General features: G+C 42.4%; 1 protein-coding gene across 1 annotated transcript in view; it reads right to left on the minus strand.

Annotated features, from left to right (window-relative positions):
- Positions 1-630: 630 nt before the first annotated feature.
- The window catches only part of Pard6g (par-6 family cell polarity regulator gamma), a 1244350-nt gene continuing 1223414 nt past the window's right edge, over positions 631-21566 (minus strand). Inside the window, exon 4 of the mRNA XM_051202243.1 lies at positions 631-643. The gene's annotated coding sequence lies outside the window, so the exon portion shown is untranslated. The remainder of the gene's footprint in view (positions 644-21566) is intronic.

Consider the following 21566-nt stretch of genomic DNA (forward strand, 5'->3'; position numbering starts at 1 on the left):
TGTGAAAGCCAGCAAAAACTAAATCAAATAATGTATTCAGTATACTGTGAGACTTTAAACAAGTTAAAGTAAAATACAAGCAAGTTAAACACTAAGACATAATTTAATTTGGTGAAACTTTAACAATATCTATAGAAATGAGATGTTTGGCTGTTTAATGGCTATTGCAGTTTAAAATACTATTTTTATGAATAGACTTGTCCAGTGAATCAGACTCACTTTTTTTTTTCTTTTACTCCAAAGTAGCTTTCAGACTCCAGTGTCGATTCATTATGCTTTATTTATCCTTATTATCCTCCAAAGCTTATTGAGTTCATAACATTTGCACTTTAAATCAGACTACCTGGAACTTAAAGAGTGGAAAGATGATTTTGTTTGTAGGGAGCAGTGCCAGTCCACCCACTCAGCCTCAGATAAGACACAAACAAATCAACCATGAGATGAAGTCAGTACCTTCGGAGCCAGGCTGGAGCCAAGATTCCAGGTGATGCTGGTTGCTGAGGATACAGTCTGTAACACAACAACAATTTGAAGAGTGTTCCATTAAATATGATGACTTGGAAGCAGTACATGTGAGTGGGCGATTGTGACAACTGTGGGCAGGAGGGAGCAGCCTTCTGAGTCCCACGGCACCCATGGTCTCCTTGGCTTTCCACTTCTGTACCTCCCGCCCTTGATCTGAGAGTGGCCGTCCACCCTGAGTATCTCCCATTCCCTGCCACCTTGGTTTCCAACTACCTCTTTCGTATCCTTTGTGCAACCCTGTCAACCCCATGGTCAGCAAGATGCCAGAAGCAGCTCTGGACTTGAGGCAGTTGAGGACCACACCCACACCCTGAGTGTCCCCTGCCCTTTACCTCTTTGTCTGCAACGTGAGTCATGATCCAGTGACTGCTAAGGTTCCCTTCCAGACAGAGGTACCAGCATGTATTTTCTTTACATCTACCTCAACATCCCATTAGTAAATTATATAGCTGTGACTACGGCAACATGCCCACCAACATCCACTTTCTTGGACTTATTTCATTTGTCCCCAAGAACTTGGGGGTCATCTCCAAAACGTGGGAGGGGTCTCATAGCGTTTGCAACACTTGGAACCCCAATCCAAGGCAGTCTGGCTTCATGTCTGTAGCCACCACAGTCCACACAGCATCCTTGTAAGAGTGTTCATGGCTTGAAGGCCATCAAGGTGTTGGAAGTGCCACTTTTATTTCGGATGGCAGCAGGTAATTTGATATTTGCCCTTCAGTAATGTAAGCATGACTGTCTGAGCAATGGAGGGGAAGAGATCAGAAGAACAAGAGGAGAGCAGGTAGAAGCTGTTCCTGGGAAAGTTCTCAGGGCACAGGATGTCCCTTCCCTTGATGACCCTTTTCAGCTAAACATTTGGACTCCAGGGTTCCACGTGCACCCTGGGGCGAAATCCTTGCTAAGGAGACCTACAATTCTCTACCCCAAACTCCGAGCATACATGCTTCCAGGAGCTCTATCTGTTGATCTCTTCCAAGGTCAAAATGGCAAAGAAAGGAAAAATCATAGCTCATTGCAAACCCTCAAACATTATTTATTCCATGCCCTCTTGTGGGCATTGAACACATGGAAATTTTGAAGGAGAAATGGTCCAAATTCCACAACAAAAGGCTCAAAAGGATCCCAGTAGATATGATGTCTCCTTGTGTGGGCTCAGACTCTCCTGTGTAAAAGACTCTCCTGAGTAAAGTTTGTAACTTTTGACTATGTGTGACTTGAAACTTTTATAACGACTCTATCACTTTACTCCCCTTGAATTAATCTTGATTTAAAACAGCCACAGCAACCCTGTGTCACTATTAAACATTTAGGATCAATGCAGTCAGTGGTCCATTTCTCAAACAGGTTTGTAAAACTTCACAGAATATTTTTTTTTTCTGAGTGAAAGGGAAGCATACAGAAGTTGTTTATTTAGTGACTATATCCGTCTCAAGCTGTCACTATGACTTTGGATCATTTCAAATATGTTCAGTTAGAAGCAATTGTGATCATCCACTTTTCTACTTACAGGTTCCTGATTTCTCCTTCTATCACCGCATCTAGCTGGCTAGATGTAAACTCACCTTTAATTTCAAGATTGTGCTTCAGTATTTCTTTAAACTTGGTTACTAATACTAAAATTAATATGGGGGTACTTATCAATGATGTCACGTGGTGGTGAGTTTGGCCCATGGTCATTGATCTTTTAGACTTTTGCCTGTGGCTTTTCTTTCAAGATCTGTTTTATTTTCGTGTGTGTGTGTGTGTGTGTGAGTGTGTGTGTCTGTGTGCGTGTGTGCGTGTGTGCATGCATGCATGTGTATCTTTGAGGCCACATCCTGTACATGTGTGCTGGTGTCCAAGGCCAAAGTAGAATATCAGATTCTCTGGTTGTTAGGAAATGCCCAATGCGAGTTCTGGGAACCGAACTCTAGTTTCCTATAAAAGCAGAAAGTGCTCTTAACTGCTGAGCCCTCCAGCCCCTGACCAGGTATTATCTAGTATTCAATAAGCAGAAAACAAGCAGAACTCTGACTTCGATGAAAAGATCATTCTAAAAAGTAGACGTTATTCAATAAAAAAAAGTAAGTCTCTTCCCATGAGCCTTTCCATATAACGAAATTTGCAAGATGTTTATGAATCCCATAGACCAAAGGACTATGATAAAGTCATCTGCTTGCTGTTGGCAATGACAATGGGAAGCCTCATGATAAAGATGACAACTTTTCTAAGTTATGAAGTCTTTTCATCCACAACACACCCAAGAGAGGTTGCAGCCAGTGAATCCTTGTCTGCATCCAGGCAAGGCAGGACACTCTGCTGTGAGAGGTTGAAACACAGAAGAACTACAGTGTATTTTGTGGGGGAGAAAAGCATTGTATTTGGCTGTCAAATGGCATCTAAGTGTAAGGGTTGGTCTTCCTGCTGTGGTGACTCACTGTCGGCCACACAGAAGCCTTCAGTCATTGAAAGTTCTTTGGAAAATCAACTAAATCGTCTACTAGTGAAATCTAACATTTTATAAACAACACATTCTCAGTTTGTATTATATTTTGTACAGAGCCATTTAGAAATATCAGAGGAAAATATTGAATTAACTGTTTGCTTTAGAAAGTCAATTCCTGAAGCCTTGGCAAACTGCATTGTTACCCAGGTCCTACCTCACCTCTGCATGGACAGAGGGAACTTGCAGAAAATTCCAAAGGGTACCCTACAAAACATGACAAAACTCAATTAAATATTGAGACTGTGAGTGATATGCAAAATTTAGCTCTGAAATTAAGTACTGCCTTTAGAACATCTTGACTTATGCATTCATTTTCTGTCTTTTATTTTGATGATTTCATATTTTCCATTCTGAATAATATTTTGTTTTAGTTCTGAGGATTAATCCCAGGGTCTTGTGCAAACCATGCAAGTACTGAACTATATCCTTGCATCCCAATTTGTTTTATTCTGAATGCAGAAAAATATGAATTTGAGAAAGATTATTTCATAACATCTAAATTTAATTTACAAGGGAATTATTCATAGATAAACTCAATTTCAAAGCTTACTCTGTTTTATTCTTGTATGTTTTTGTTTTGTTCTTGAACTGAAGGGGAAGCATAGATTTGAAGAAGATAGAGTCAAGATACATGCACTCTTAGCATAAAGCAGACTCCAGGCAGTTTACAGAAGTTTCTCAGAGCACAAATATTCTAGTACTTCTAGAAGTCCTTTCTTTAAATTCCAAAAACATTATTGTGGAAAGTACAGCTTCAATGTCCATCATTTCCAGTTTGGTACTCATAACATTCAACTTCTGAAGAATGGTTGATTATTTTAAAAGTCCAAAGTAATAGCAAGTTTTATAAACAATTCTAAAATCAGATGAAGGGCCGAGTGGATGGTCAGGCTCTTACTAGAAACTCCCTGCAACCCAGGGCCATGTCTCCATGTTACTTACACTTAGTTAACACAAAAGTAATTTGTACAGAGAAGGCTTAATGAGTGTACATAGACGTATGGAGAATATGCTTCAAAAATATTTCAATTTTAAAATAGCCTTTGAATAGAACTATATCATAGGCTATTATAGACATGTCTCTATGAAACTCAACCCAATCATCACTCAATAATTAATCCTGTAATCATTGTCATCATTTCCTTCCACTCTGCTCTGATGGTAAGTTTTATAGTCCTGCTTCAGAGCTCAAAGCCACCATTGAGGGCTTCACAGAGTGGATCTACACTTCTGTCTTAACAGGTCCATGCTTTGAGAAGCCAGGAAGCCATAGCTCTCATGCCCGTCAGAGCACTGATGATGCAGAGACCAGATGACTTAAGTGGAGAAAATGACACATTCTTTCTAGAAAACTGAGGACCTCAGTGTTTCTTCATTCTTGTGAAGCAATGGGGTGGGGCAACAACCCCCCACATTTTATATCCCAGCTAAGAAGGAATTAGTATGAGTTTAAAGGACCTTTTTGACCACTTGCAATTGACATGAAAGTTGGGAATCCTGAGTAACCCAATTGTCCATTTTGATAGCTAATATTTTTAAAAATATGTTACATTCATCTTTGTGAACACCGTACTTCTATAAAATGTGTCTTGATCATATCTACTCTCCACCCCCAATTCCTTCCAGCCTCCCATCACGTTCTTCCCTGAGCTGCTACCCTCTCTCTCCCCTCTGACCCTCAACTTTCTGTCTCTCCATGTCCCTCTGATTAAATATGAACCAGCCACTGGAGTTCAGACTGATCTTAGAACTCCTAAAGATCCATGTGCCTTTGCCTCTTAAAAGCTGACAATTTCATACATGTGCCACCATGACAAGCACCCCCGTCCAGCGAGGCTGTATGTGCATAGGTATTGAACTATCCACTGGAGCGAGGCCACTTCTCTGAGGAAAACTATCTCAACGCCTTCAAGCATCCATTTACTGTCAAGTAGCTCCACGTGGATGTTTAATCTTAATTGCCAATTTTACTGAACTTGGAACCACCTAGGAGACATAGCTGTGTGTGTAAGGCTATTTCCAAGGATGTGTAAGAGGTTCCTAGCTAAAGCAAAAGGAGAATAAGGAACCCTGGATGGCATCAGGAAGCCCCTGTCTGCTTCCGGATCTCCACAGGAGTGAGCAGTCTCTCACTCCAGCATCCACAGCCAGGAGCTACCTGGGCTGTAACACCTTATCTGACACAATGCATTCCAACCATGAGCCAAATAAACCCCTCTTCCCTAAGTTTGCTCTTTCTCTTGATTTGGTCACAGCAACAAAGGTAACTAATGTTCTGCCTGTAAAAATCCAGGAACGACCCCCCGGGGGTGAAAATGCTTGCCGTGCGATGGTGGAGTGGAAACCCAGTGACTTGGGGGTTCTCTCATCAATTGTGTGCTGGCTAGTTTTAAGTCACATGACACAAGTTAAAGTCCTGTGTGTGTGTGGGGGGGGAGCTAATTAAGAAAATGCCTCCACACCATCAGGCTGTAGGCAAGCCTGTAGGGCATTCGCTTAATTAGCGATTGATGGGGCAGGACCAGCCAATTGTGGGTGGGGCCTTCCCTGGGCTGGTGGTCTGGGTTCTTTAAGAAAGCAGGCTGAGCAAACCATGAGAAACAAGCCAGTAAGCAGCAGCCCTCCATGGCCTCTGCACCATCTCCTGCTCTGTCTGATTGAGTTCCAGTCTCAACTTCCTTTGATGATGAACAGCCATGTGGAAGTGTGAGCCAAATAAACCCTCTCCTCCCCAACTTGCTTTGGTCATGGTGTTTCACCAGAGCAAAAGTAACCCAAAGACAGTCTGTGCTCTCTACACACATGTACATACATCTACACATATATGTGCAAACATTCAAGTATGGATGGACACCACATACATAATGTACATGCAAGAATGTGCTTCTAATATATGACTCTAGTTGAAAACAAATATTAGTATGTCAAACCCCAAACAAAATGTAATAAATGGAAAACAAAATAACAAACTCAGTTAAAGACAGGGAGCCACACTACTATCCACAGCTGATTGTGAGTCTATCTTGAGTGGAGACATGAAGACGAACCTGGGTACCACAGAGGATGACTGCCCAGCTGACATCTCTCTTGAATGACCCTTGTATTGACTACAGCACTACTGAAATTTAGGACTGTGTTGTGATCATTAAATGCTTCTATGAGCTTCAGAGATTAGAGTGTAGAGCAGTAAGTATTTAGTTTTCTAAGAGGAAATCGTGTAAACTCAGAGTGTTGTAGCTGTAGTACAAACTGAGCACACTAAAAAAAAACAAAAACAAAACAAACAAACAAAGGAAAAAAAGAACCAGTGATCTGGTTAGTTCCTGATCCTCTGTCCTTCAGATGCCATGTATTCTTTATGGCCTGCAGCTACATGGATGGCTCACTGGGCTTTGCCTGTATGAGCAGGTTCCCTTCCTAGGTAGGGCACAGTCCTGTGGTCATAGTGTCTGTACGCTGCATGCATGAGTTCCTGCCAGATCTTGTTTTGATATTTAGGAAGGGCTTTTCTTATCTGAAGGGTGGCATTTCACAAGCCCCCTATGAGTCGTTCCTGTCAGTCATTGCTCCTCACTCACCCCAGTCACTCACTGCTCTCACATGTGTGAGGTGTGAGGCAATGAGCATTTGCATTTACAGTTACCAGGATTCAACAGTATTCACTAAAAACGAATACCTACCAGGGTAAGCGTGAGACCTCCCTCGCCATCCTCCCCCTCTTCTCTATCTCTTCCTGTCTCTATAGACTCCAAAGCATCTCACCAGTGAGTGTCACCATGGATGTCACCGATGGTTCAGAAGAGTTGTTTCTGAAAGTTGTTAAACTGTACCAAGTGACCTGAGCATCTATTCAGACAGCCACAAAGGTTTTCTTCTTTCTTTTTTAACGTAATGATTTACGCTGACTCATTTGAAAGGTCGGTTAAAGACAGGAACGGTGCAAAGGCTCACTCCTGCTGCATTTTTGGCTTAACAGAGAGCCACACTAATCAACATAGCATACTTTTTGATAAAGCCATAGGTAAGAAATCACGAAATAAGACAGGTACCTATGGACTGGAGCCAGGCAAGTGCAGGCAGCTGCTGTTCACTCCTGAGCTAACACAAAGGTAGAATGTTCTGGAGACAGAACAGACACAGGTCAGAAAAAAAAAGCCCCCCAAAACTTAACCAACACATCATTTCACACACAACATTTGATTCATGGTTATCCTGAACCAGAAATTGTCAATACAGGTCTCCATAAACATCTCCTGTAAAGGTGAAAAATAAGCAATGCTTTTAGCAGTAAATGTTGACTTAGTAGAGACACTAAGCAAATGAGCAACCATCTGAAGATTAGGAAAAATTTATCACAACAAGTATATTCTTCATTATATTTCATTGAGATCCTACAAAATCCCTTAACTAAAAATACAGGGAGACTATAAGAAAATGCGTGCATAAAAGGAAGATGTCCTCCAAGCTTTGGAATAAGTGGGGACATGAAGATGTCCACTGAGTTGTGGGTTAGGCCCAGCATCAGTAGCCATCAGATACATATGAATGAGATCCACATGTACCAACCAGCAACAAACATTAAAAACAAATTCATGATATATCAGCTCCAGGTGAGGTGCTTGCTGTGGGCAGAATTATCTCCCAAGGAAGATCACAAATCAAGGCTTTAATCCCCAATACCCAAGAAGGTGACCATGCTCAGTGTCTTTAAAGCAGTGGTTAAGGCTAAAGTAGGTCATAAGGTTAGCCCCAATCCAATGTGGCCAACCGAAGTCTTAATAATGAGTAGGGACCTAGGAAGATTGTTTGCTCAGTAAAATGCTTGCCTTGAAAGCATGATGGCAAGGCTATGGTCCTCCATATTGACTCAAATTTACCAAAGCTTGGAATAGTGATGCAAACTTATAATCTCAGTGCTGGGACAGGTGAATCAGGTAGATCTGTGGGCTCATTGACTAGAAAGTCTAGCCTTCCTGTCAAGTCCACAGTAGTGAGAGACCTTGTCTAAGAAGAAGTAGATGGTGTACACACATCCCATATTTCCAAGTTCACACACACACACACACACACACACACACACATACGTTAGAGGGAAAGAGAAAGAGACAAATATTAAATATGCATGGGCACAAGGAAAGGCCTTGTGGGAACTCGTGGGGAAGGGACCTGGAGGACAGATTGAGATGCTTGCTACCCTGCAGGCCCTTTCCCTTTCTTTCCCTTTTCCCTTGTGTGTGTGAGGAAACGTTTCTGTGTGCTTTGTTCAGGCTGATGTGACAAGGAGCAACCAGAACTGCTGAGCACAGCTGGAGGGAAAGTCGGCAACAGAGCATGGAGAACATGGTAGCTGGTTTTATTGTCCAGCATCCAGCCAGGACGAGCCAGCCAGCCCTACAGGAACACAGCTATCCACGAGAAGGACATGCGTATGTTCAGAAGACGACACAGGAAAGAGCTATTCGGGGCAGGCTGTTGATCTGTGGGACAACTCAGGAAAGGGTACTTTAATTTCGTGGACTGGAGGAAAGGTCAGTGAGGAACTTGGAAGCGGACCAACTGAGAGTCCCACGCTGCTGGTTGAAAATGACTGACATGGTGTTCAGAAATAAGTTCAGGCGTGCACCGGTGTTTTATGATCCACTGGACAGAAAAACCCCCTCCGTCCTGTTCATATTTATTAGAAATGCAAAGATGTCTAGAAACACCTGTGCCGTAAAACTGGTGTTGCGTCAGCAGACACGTAGAAGTGGGTATGAATCCAGCCTCACTTTCTTGATGAATCCTAGGAACCTGGGCATGGACGTCCTCAGAAAATCTGGATCCACTCTGGCACTGGCGCTCTCCATGGTGATGAGAGAAAACAAGAACAGCTCTGTAGCACCCAGCCAGGACAGAGGTCCCAGGCTTGCCCGGCTCCTGCTCTGTGGACAAGTGCTGCCATCTGTCCTGTTCCCATCGTAGGCCATCACAACGCCTATGGTCAAGCCTTAGAGTCTTTGAGGGGAAACTCGGCTTTTGATGTGGTTGAGGAAGAAGCCATTTGGAGTGTGCTCCTTGGGACAGGCAGGGACACCCACTGACATTACCCCTAAGACTGATAGAAAAATACACCCGACACCTTGCAGAGGTCAAATAGAATGTCACAGAGGCAGGGAATTCAGAGGTCACGCCACCCCCACTAAAGCGTCTAAATGTAGTGTTTATGGTCTTCAGAGGCAAAATGGCAGGTGTGACAGATGCCACAAGGAACCTCTTGGTCTGCCTCCGAGCAGATGGCTGCTTACACAGCTCTGGATTCAGGTCCCAAGTCTTCAGAGGAAACCATCTTACACAGGTCTCGGCAGACAGCTGTATTGTGCTTTACTGGGTTGAAAGATGAAGGAGCCCTTCCCCCAAGACTCTGGTACCATATTGATCTTCTTCCTGTTTCCCTGGACACCAGGTGGCTCTGCATGATGTCTGGCCCTGGCTGCTTCCTGGGAAGGGACAACCACAGCAGGGGCCCGATTGCCTCGTGAGAGCATGTGCAGTCCAGGCCTCTCTGGCCCCAGACTGTGCGAGGATCAATACAGCAACAGGGTTTTATCTGTGCTACTTCTGAGCATCGTGAACAGTGGGGAGGAAAAGCAAATGTCTAGCTGCACAGGAGAGAAGCCAGGCCTACACTGTGGCTGCTAGCTCCAAACTGCAGTTTCCTCTCTCTCTCTCTCTCTCTCTCTCTCTCTCTCTCTCTCTCTCTCTCTCTCTGTGTGTGTGTGTGTGTGTGTGTGTGTGTGTGCACATGTTCATGTGTGCAGGTGCATATGTGTGTGGGGTATGCATGCACACGTTGGAGTGCAACCTTTCTGTATTTTTGCAGACAATACTTCCTTTGTTTAGGGGTATATTTATTTCTTTATTTTTGGTTTGGTTTGGTGAGATACTGTCTTTCACTGGCCTGGAACTTACTGAGTAGACTGTTTGCCCAGCAAGTCTCAGAGATCTGCTTGTTTCTGCCTTCCCAGTGCTAGGATCTTAAGTTTATGCCACTACACCCAGATATTTTTTTTTTATTTTTGTTGAGTTCTGAAGTTCCAACTCTGGTACTCACACTGCCAAGGCACATATTTTATTGACTGAGGCATCTCTGTGGCCTGCTTGGCTCCCTTCACCCTGCTCCTCCCGGCACCAGGAGCCACAGGGCTAAAAGCCAGGCATGGGTTTTCATATCAGAAGTGTAGCCAGCAAGAGGTGTAGTCTGTTGGTGGTGCCCTGGGTGAATCATGAGCTGCCTGACTGCTAGCTTTCCTCCGGATGCTCTAGCTCCTGCGGCACAGTGTGATCTGAACTCAGCCTGGCGCCTCAGTGTAGACAGCGGGCTGCAAGTGTGGGGTGGGTGTGTGCCTTTTAATCAGCTCCAGCACATCTGTCTTCACACAGTTGGACTCCTTCACGAGTCACCCTAACTACCTTAACATATGTAGAGCCAAATTAAAATTACTTTATCAATCCTGCATTTTCAGAGTCCCCATCTTTGGGTTATTTCCTACCCATGTGTTCATGATTTCAGCACAGTCTCTCAGCCAGGAGATGATCCTTGCAGGAATGGGTGGCAGGGCAGAGCAGGGGGAAGGGGAAGTGTGATTTAGCAGGATTTCAGCTGTCCGGATTCTCAATCTGATGCTTTACAATATTGAAATAGTCAACCATTTTGCTTTCCGTCTTATGGGACAATATGTCTTTCCCTGGATTGCTTTAAAGTAAGTCACTTTTTGAGTTTAAGTGGGATTGGGGGGGTGTATGAAAAAGAATAATCTTTGAAACATTACATCTGGAAGGCAGCAACATCTCCCCCCAAATATTCTGTCAAGAATTCCTATGAAATGCTTCTCATTACGGCCTTGAAATTATCATGTACAGCTGAATTCTGTTCTTAAGGAGCTGAGGTAACAGAAATGAGGAAGACCGAAGAGTCAATTGTGGAGGCAAGGTAAGTTCTGAAAACAAATCTATGGACAGCCTACAGCCCAGCAGAGGTAACTCTCTCTCTGTCTCTGTCTCTCTTTCTCTCTCTCTGTCTCTCTCTGTCTCTCTTTCTCTCTCTGTCTCTCTCTCTGTCTCGCTCTCTCTCTCTGTATCTCTCTGTCTCTCTCTCTCTGTATCTCTCTGTCTCTCTCTCTGTCTCTCTCTCTCTCACACACACACCAGGTACACCATATATCTCTCTAGTTTCCATTACTCAATTATGCGCGCATCCTAGGCAGGTCATCCTCAGGGAAGCAGAGGCCCAAATTAACCCTTGTTCCAGATTTGTTGTGCAAACCTAAGGTGCCTTTTATGTCCCAGCCCCCTTCATTGTTCAAGACACTTCTCAGATGACGACAAAAACATAAACAGTTTGGATACAGAGGCCATCGATATATTGACATGTTCAGCCCTGACACCAGAACACGTGGATTTGATCCCTTTGACATTGGAGTGTCGTAACCTCACCTAAGCTAAGATGCTTAGAAGGTGTGCTAGCTGGTTGGGAAGAATTAACCCTTCCAGGGGAAAACATTAAGTTCCGAATTTTCCAGATTAAAGCAATCAAAACAAAACAGAAATTTTAAATGTTTCTCATTAATTGAAAAGTATTTTAATTGACTGTAATTGACTACTCAAAATATATTTTGCATGGTGGTCTTGTTTAAATTTGACTTCAAAGGTCCAGACCCAGGTCCAGGCCCTGTGTCCATTTTCCACTGTGGCACTGTATTGTGTATGTGAAAATCTCTTGGTTTATCTGGTCTCTCTATTGAGAACATTCTGTTACTATGTCCCCAGCATGTGAACCCGAATGTGTGGCCACAGCAAGTGTCCCCAGGCTGGGAGAAATAAAAGCATTTCCAAAATCGTGGCTGGCCCAGCTTCTGAAATCAAGCTGAGGGCTTCTCCGGGATCCGTCCTCACCAACAAGTAGGACTGTCAGACTTCGGAACTTTTGCCAATCTGGTGGGTGCAAATGGCATCTCATTATTGTTTTAATTTGCATTTCTCAGATTACTAATGAGAATAAGCAGCTGTTCCTGTGTTTGTTTGCCATATTTTCCCTCTGCAGTGAACCTATTAGGTTGCTTGCCTTTTTATTACTGATTTGAGAAGAATTTTTTTTGAAAATACATATTTCCTGATTAATCCTTTGTTGGATAAATGTATTGTAAATCTGAACCCCGGCAATGGTTTACCTTTTTTTTTTTTTGTTTTCTTTGTGTGTTTTGGGGCGGGGGGGGGGGGCTTCATTTAATATAGTAAGAGTTTCTCCTTTGTGTCCTTCTCGTTTTTCTTCAGATCTTTGGCATTTTATGGCCTTTTTAACAAAAATTCCCCCAGCTTAAGGCTGTGAAGTTAATCACGCTGAATTTCCTAGTGACCATTTTAAACTTTCTGTTACTGTTTTAATATTCTCAACACAAGTGAGTTGATTCGTGTTTGTTGAGAGTGGATCTGGGATGGAGTCTTGCCCCCTTCATAACTGAGCCTCTGTCCAGCAGCTTCTTAAACACCCATTGGCCTCTGGCTCCATGGTCCTCCACCTCCCTTTCTACGTCAAAACATGCCTTCCAAAAAGCCAAGGCATCTTAATGCAATACTATAATCAGAATATCAAAATTGCAAAGACTCTCCAGTGTCTTAGAGGCCTGATTATATTCAATGGAGCTCACAAGAACAGACTTAAAGGCAGTGTGAGGCAAGCCCACCCGGGGCAGAGCTGGCTGACAAGGAGGAGGCTTCTCAAACCTTTCCACCTGTGACCTCTTTTCACGCAAGTAAATTCTACACGGTCCAACCAAACATTGGCTGAAAACGAACTATAAATAAATCTGTGTTAAAGCAATTCTTTGCTATATGTACGCTTTCAGCGTTTACCGATCAAGGCAAATTTGCCTACTGAGGTGGATGTGTTTGTTGCTTTTTTGCATGAAGGATGAAGGAACGGCTAAGCATTTGATTCTGTGCTCCTTACTTTGATGATTATGCCATCCATGCTGAGAGTACCACTTCATGTAAATACACAGTACAACCAAGCAAACCGTGTTTACAGCCTTTCAGAAATTGCTTAGAGTTCTCTCCTAATCTCAAGCTAAAACTTAATTAATGATTTTTAAATGAAAAAAAAAAAATAAACTTAGGTCAGCAACTCCATAGCAATTTGCAAAACCAAACATTTCGAGAAAAATTTGTTGGTTGAGGAATGATGGTGTATAAATATTACAAGTCTTTGTTTTCTGTAATTAAGTAATCATGTTTTTATGGGAAAAGAACTTTTCTGTGTATCTATTAAAAAGCGCTGCAATTCAAAATATGCAAGAGTCTCAAATCCACTTCCGGGTGTTTCAGAGAGTGTTAATTGGTGTGGCACGTGACGTGGTGCTCCTGTATCTCCTTTTCATAACCAAGGGAATACCTCAGATTTGGTTGTGAGTTGAGTTTGATTCTGTATTCAGAAACCTCTGCTTGCTGCCAGGTTTTTCACAATTCCTATGTCCAATCACAGGACCCCACACACAGCCCCTGAAGCTGTAACCCAGGAGCAAGGAAACGTGAGCCTTCAGGTGCTCTACTCCACCGGACACAGGTTGTTTCCATTTCTGATATTCGGAATTAGGTTCTCTTTCATGACCCATTTGGAACAGTTGGGTCCTTACGAAGAGACAGTTAAGTCAAAAGGATTGCGTCCCAAAAGCACTTACAGGTGGTCCAGTTGGAGTATTTTCCTAGTCCAGAAATTCTTGAAAGGAGCTGACACTGGAATTTCTCAATGGGATGCCAGGAGCAGGTGTGAGCCTTACCTCTATTTGTGGTCCAAGTTCGAAGCCTGAGACAGCATCCCGTAAGTCTCTAGCTTTGTCTTGAAGTTCATATTGATAATAACAATCCAGGGTGACCAAAGAGACAGCTAATCCTTGTCTGTGTCTGTCCTTGAGATGAGGTACAGCATGGGTCCAAATACTTGTAAACTCTCTCTCCCAGCCCACCAGCCCTTCTCTGCATTGGTATCTTGAAGCCTCATACCAAGTATGGGATATCCTTAAGTTCTTTGTCTCTTCATGATAAGAGTGCCTTAATTGTCCTTAGAATTTTGTTACAGATTGACTTGAAATCCAGCTTGATGCCTGTGAAGAAAGAAAAATGGTTTGTAAAATGATTCCACTAAAAATGTAAATAAACCTGGCAGGAACTAGAATGCCTTGATTTACATTTAACTTGGACTTTTTTAAAGCTTCGTACCTTCTATTTACTATTTATATCATTTCAGTGGTTGATCTTTTTTTTTGTACTTTTTATTTTTAGCAACTTGAAAGTTATTTTTTTCTATTTCCTTTAAGCATATTTCTAAATAGTTACCGTGACATTCAGTTTTAGAAGGCTTTGGAGAGTTTTACTTCACTTTCAAATGATACAAGAATTTGAGAAATTATTTACTACTGATGGGAGATTTTGTTTGTGCCAGTTTTGAAAACCTCCCATCTTAAATGCTTACTATTCTATAACACCAAGATTATGCTGACCACCCCGTGTCTCACCAGGGTATTTCCCATGCCTCTTGTTTCTGACGTGACTTTGTTACAAACACCATCTTTAGAAGTTTCCTTTGGGAGCTCCAGTTGGTAGTAAACGCTTAAGTTTGTACTTGGTTAAAGATGGCTCAGTTTTATCCTCCTTATAAAAAGCTGATTTTACCGGTTAGAAAATTCTAGGTTGCTCTTTGTTTTTGGTTTTTCCTAAGAGTGTTAATGGTAATAAACTCCTCTCTGCCCTCCAAGCGGTGTTCCTCCAATGTTGATGTGTCTATAGTGTGTGTTTCTCTTATGTTTTTGGTTGTGAGCCTAGCCTTTAACAGCTGAGCCACTTCTCCAGCCCAGTGCATGTTTCTCTTATCCAAGCATGCTGGAAATGAAAAATTTGAATATTTGCCAGTTCCAAATAACTCCTAGGTCTGGTTACTGGGTCCAGTGTTTTAGAACCTATCAGAACACTTATGTGACTTGATCGATTTTCCTCTATCATTTCTACCAGACAGGGTCATTTCTTAAACTCTGTATTCTAACTCTCTAATCTTCTTTCCTGTTGAGTCTAATGTCCCAAGTAAGCTATTAACCCAGTATATAATCTGAAGTTTGCATGTAAGTTAATTCTCCTATTTTGTCAAATGTATTATTTTAGCATATTAATCTTATCAACATATGATTTGTAGCATTTCAAGTCAAGGGACTTTATTTGTAAAGCAGTTTTTAAGTCCACAGAGTCACTAAACAAGAAATTCATGGTCCCCTGTGATCTCTTCCCCCCCCCCCCAGTGTCCCTGATGTTAGTCCCTCGTGACACACAGTTCTGAGCCAGTGTTATCACAACACACCAATGCTTTGCTAAGGTTCAGTATTCGTGGTATACAATTGTCCATCAGCACAGTATCAGACAGATGGTTCCACCATCCTGGATGTCCTCTGTGACATTCTGCTTCCAGTGCCTTGGCAATCATTGACCTTCCAGCATTGCTATTCCCCACAATGTCTCGGAGTCAGAGGCACACGATGTTTAGTTAGCCTCTGTACAACAGTTTCCCCATTTTTGAAATGGTTTCTCTTTTGAACAACCTGTGTTCCCATCTCCCATGTGTATTTGTGGCTCAGAGGATCATTCTTGTCCCCAGATACAATTCTTCTGTGGTCTGGATGAACCATGGTTTATCTATCCATGCATTGACTGAGGGGTGTCTTTCCTGCTCACAGGTTTGGAGTAGTATGACTAATACCATTATCCAGGCAGGTGTGGTGTAGGCACAACTTTTCAAGTTGGAGGGGAAAATGACAAGTATATGACAAGGATGGTTTTTGTTCATAAGAACCTGAAAAACTCTCTTTCAGTGGAACTGTTCAACTTGGAACCAGTGAGTTTCTATTGCTCCACATCTTTGCCAACACTTACTTGTGGTGAGATTTTTGGCCATTTACATAGGTGCACTGTGGTGTTGTATTTGCATTTACAAGTTATGGGAGCTGATTTTTCACCGGTAGGTCTTTTTGGGGAGGCAGCTACTCCTGTCTCTTGATCATCTTGTGATTGGGTGGTTTGTTGTGTGAAGGATGTGTTTTAAGTATACTGTATATGTTGTGAATTGTATTTCGTGTGTGTGTGTGTGTGTGTGTGTGTGTGTGTGTGTGTGTGTGTGTGTGTGTGTTGCAAAGACCTTCTTGCAGAACATGGCTTGCATTTTCATTCTCAATGAACATACTTGTTCATTTGGACGAATTCAGCATAAATCATGCTCCATCATGGACTGATCACTTAAAAATACTAAATTTAACTCATCAAGCTGAAGACCACCTAGGTGTTTATCCATTACCTTCTGAGTTTGTATTTTTTTTTTTTAATTTTGTTTAGATACAAGATCCTTAGTGTTCAGGACACCACCCGTCCACCCCTGAGATTGGTTCTCTGGAAAGACTTAAGATCTGTATTTATATTCCTTTATCATTCGATGTCCAATCCCACTGTGTTGAGATGATGACCTTTGTTACACTGTGCAGCCTCTGCTGCTCCTTCATCAAACTCAATAGAGCATGTTCACCTGGGTCATTTCCAGGGTCTCTATTCTGTTCAGCCTTCCATTTACAATACTGCAGTGTAGTGATTTCTATAGTTTACAGTCATTGTTGAAGTCATGCACCATCACTTCTCCAACTTTTCCTCATTTCTGTTAGCTTTACCCAACTTAATAATTATTATAATTTAGGCAATTCTTAAAACATCACACACATGTATTTTGAAATCTACTGGTGTTACAGTCTGATTCTGGAGTTGTTTTGTTTTCTGCTCGGTTTTTAATTATTAAAAATATTTTGAGGATGCTTTTGCAGACATTCTTGGAGGGTTACCCATAAAGCTGTTTTCTTTCCCATGAAAGATGTATACTTGATTCTTCCCACACTGCAACACTCATGAGGACCCACGGCTCCCTGAAGCATAGCTATCTGAGAGCTATAAAATTCCAGGAGATCTCTGGGGATGTTCTTTTCACATAAAATAAGGACATACACTTCATCAGAGCTCATGAGTTAGGAATGAATTGCCTGACAAAATAAATGATGCCTACGTATTTACTTCTATTAGGGTTCTGTTTTGAGGCAGGGTCTTATGTAGGCTCAGCTTCTCTCTAACTCCTTATGTGACAGAGGACGAGCTTGACTTCCTGATCCTCCTACCTCACCACTCTCAAGTGCTGTGATTACAGCTGGGCATCACCATGCCCAGACTAGGATGTGGATTTAAAAACTGAATTTTGAATAAGCAATGCGGCGTTGGCATATGCATTTCTAATACATATATCGAAGAAAGCATTTATTGTATTTGAAATTTGAACTTAGCCCCAACCCAGCAGCCTTAGCTGAAGCAATTTTAAGAGCAATTCATCCTTTTCTTCAAGATAAACTTGTACTGACAGCTGGGGAACCTGCATGGGACTGAAGTGGACCCTCTAAATGTGGATGACAGTTACATGGCTTGATCTGTTGTCAGAGCACTGAAGACACACATGATTCTGAGGTCAGAGCCTTGCAGGAGCCTCTGCATCAGGGCCACTCTGATACCACCAGTAAATCTGGTGCGTGTCTACCGGCATCACCACAGTTGGTCAGCATCCCTGGCATCATCATAGTCAGTCTGGAGGATCCTGGAGAAACATGATGGCCCCATGTGCAATCTCCAAAGCTGGTACCTGAAACACCAGAGGAACAGAAAATGGTACTTCTATTCTAAGCTGTGTGTACCTCCTCAGCTTTGTCACTGGGATGGTAAGAGGGCCTGAGGCATGGTCCACTGACTACTACTAGGACAGTGAGAGGGTCAGGCCACACCCCAGCTAATTTACTTGGACTGTATTTTCTCATTTTGAAAGATGTTTAAGTGATCTTTTTCTACCTCCCCATCTCCAAGTTCTCATAGGTCATTAGTGCTGGAGCAATGATTTCCCTGATTTTGTTCTTTGTATATGCATTCTTTTCAGACGCATGAAGCAAACAAACCACTTGGTTGAGGAACTGTCTATCTGCGGGGAGGAGGTAGAAAAAGAAAGAGAAAAGAAAATTACAAAATCAAACCAGGAAATGGAGTTGATAAAGATGAACAAAACTCTCATTGATCAAAGTTAAAGATGCGAAATTTAAACTCAGGGGAAACAGGAGCATTAAAGATGAGGCCTCATACATAACAAATACTCATTCCATAATGTGGGGTAGCGTAATTCAGATGCACAAGAACAGGAACAAAGCAACAATCCTGAAAGCCAAACATGAAAAGGACTTAAAATAATTGGAAGCAAGTGGTAAGTGAATCCCCAGAGACATAACTAAAATAGAAAAGGTCAAATTCACAGTAAATGAGTGAGCCTGGAAGAGAGGAATACACCACCAACCAAAAGTACTAAAGATTGTTGTAGTCACACCCTTAACAAAAGGCATAGACAGATGTTCAGCAGGCAAAAGGACTTTCCGCCAAGCCTGATGTCTTGGGTTCAATTCCCACACGATGAAGGACAGAACTGACTCCCACAAGCTCTCCCCTAACCTCCGCATGCCAAGACACACATTTGCATACGCACAGACACACACAGATGAATAAATAACTACCGAAAATAATAATGTGGACACATAACACCATCCACTCTTCTGAGCCATCATTTCAAATCTTGACAGTGGCTACAGATATGGAATACTACGCGAGACATTTAAAACAAGCAACCAAAAATCCTGGGAAGAGAGTGAACGCTTTCATTGGAGAAAATGTTAAGTAAACATAGGAGAATCATCCTCTGGGATATTATGCAGATGTTAGAGAAGCACGCGGAGTTCCACCAGCTGCTGTAAGAGTAGTTACACAGGTTAAAAACATGTAGACCTGTGCACGGTGTGCCTCAGCTTTGACAAAGGAAGCTGCGTCCATCAGTGCGTTCTCACTGACAACAGCCAGATACTAAGTCTGCACAATGGATCAAGCCAGCGTGTAGGGAGAGGATGTCGGGGAAAAGAGCAGGACACTTGGCAAAAGCGAAATTATATAGACCGGATTTGTTTATAAAAACGACTGGAAGGGGCAGTGATAACCACTGCATGGTGAAGGTGGGAATCCAGCCAGTTCCTACCCTTCTCCCATCACCGAAATTCTCATAGTCTGTGACAAGAGCAAAGATCAAACAAACAAAAATGTACTTCTATTTACAAAACTTCTAGACATATCCCCAAACTGTCAAGACGCCCTATAGATGTGCCCCAGGCCCACACCCAGGTTCCTCAGTCACTGACAGTATTACACGATCATGATTTATCTGCCATTGTTACTAAAGCGACACATGTGCATGGTTAGGGAGAGCATCCTACCTTATTTGGACTTCCTCAGCATCCAGTGCTCCTCTCTCCGGAGCCCTGTGCCTGATGCTACCTCATTGTGATGTTGTTTTTGTTTTCCTCTATTGTCCTTGCTGCTGTTGCTGCTTTGTTGAGTGACAATCTCATGAATTCTGGGTCAGGACATTTTGTAGCCCCCAGTTGCAGTTCTGTGATTTTCCCCCCATGGGGAATACACAGAGTTAAAAGGTGTGGGATGGGTATCAGGGAGCTAAAGCCCCTCCTTGTCACAGCATATCATGGTCCGAACAACCAACACTGCTGATATTGACTTTGCTCACCTGACCAGGGAATAGTGCCAGGTCTCTCCACCAGAAGCCACCCTTTCTATTTCTCCATTTAACACTGAGTTCTTAGTAATCTGCTGATCGTAGCCTATATAGAAAGAGAGAAGGATCATATTTCTCTCCTTGAAGGTAAAGAATGTGCGTTAGATTCTTTCTTATGGGGTCTTTTCGTTTATTTATGGACTAAGTCATTCATTTACCTCAATGTGGGCTCATGGATATGTATTTAAATTCTTGGCTGTAATTCATCATAACTATCTGGACCTTGATCGGGCACTGGGAGAATTTTCATTTGTCCCACATATCCAATAGTCTTAACTTCCTCTTTGTTTTGTTTTGCTTTGTTTCTAAGTAGATACTTGTTCTGTGGTGCTGCAAGATACCTTGGCTTCAAACTCTGTGACTCTGGTCCTGCTCTTAAGATAGAACTCACCCAAGGAACTCTACCCCAGCTCCTTTTACTTGAGAATGGTACTAGAAGCCAAGATCTGGACTCCAGGAAGCTCAGGAGCTCTTGGACTAGTATGAGAGCTAATACTAATTATCAGCTTAACAGACTCTAGAACTACCTAAGAGACAAACCATGGACATACTCTTACAAGCCACACGGAGACAGGAGGACTTCCGGAGGAATTCTTGGAAGCAGGAACCTGCTGGTGTTCACCTGTCTATGTTGTGAGTTATTTTTCCCTGAATAAACATCTGTTCGGCCTAATTGTTTATCCTGATCCTTATTAAACCACGTTACAAAGGAGTTTCTGCAGTGGGTCACATGTATAAATTAAGGTGGAATGACCTTGCTAGCTGTGTAGAGTTCTGCTCCATGGACCAGGGTCCTGAATGAATGACAAAGGAAGGTAGGCTGAGCTCTGGAATTTATCTCTCTCTGCTTCCTGACTGGGGAGGGGATGTGACCAGTCCCTTCAAACTCATGCCATCACCATTTAATGGAATGTGCCATCAAGTGTGAGGCAAATTAAAACCTTTCTTACTTAAGTTTCTTTTGTCAAGATATTTTGTTATAGCAATGAGAAAAGTAACCAATACAACTGAACAGATACTTCTAGGCCCCCTCAGCAACAAAACCAGGAAACAAACTCATCAATGGGGCCTATGCTCTCATTGATGAGTTGAAACATACCTGACACTTCTCCATGCTTACATGGATGCAAGCATTTTTAGTAAGCTTGGATCTCATACTGGTCTCTCCATCTTCAGAGGGTATCGCAAGACAACCGTAGACTTGACTTGTCTGCAACCTCTTACTCCAACTTCAAGAATCTGTTCTCAGAGATACCCATTACTAAATGGTCCATTACTGAATGATCCAGTCCAATGGGCACAACTATCAGTATCAGAAATATTGAAACACATTTCTAGAGATGACCACACATAAAAGAGAGCATATTTCATGCAAATGCCTTGCTGCAGATTTTTCTCAGTTCAGGTTAGGTAGACCAGATCACTCTTTTCCTACCTTTGTGATTGGTGGTTCCTGGTATCTGCAAAAAGTTCAATTGCATTAGCATATTCTCCTTCACATCAGTAACTTTTAGTTGTGGTGGTTCTTTTGGCTTCATTATTGAACTTGGTATCAAGTCGTGAAAGCAGGAAGGTCTCTTACGCTGGCTGTTTCAGTGTCTGGTAGACTTACAGTCAACACTTGTGTGGCCTGAGTGATGATAGCTAACCTGCTTGTAGCTTGTTCTATTTGTGGTGTCTACTCTACCCCCCCTTGTTTATTTTACTTTCTGTTCATTAAGTAATTTGCATAATTTCATTTTACTTCCTCTCTTGGCATGCCAGTTCGTTAATTTTTAATTAAGTTTCTAATGGTAACTC

The sequence above is a fragment of the Phodopus roborovskii genome, unplaced genomic scaffold (assembly GCF_943737965.1).
Source record: "Phodopus roborovskii unplaced genomic scaffold, PHOROB, whole genome shotgun sequence".
Lineage (NCBI taxonomy): Eukaryota > Metazoa > Chordata > Mammalia > Rodentia > Cricetidae > Phodopus > Phodopus roborovskii.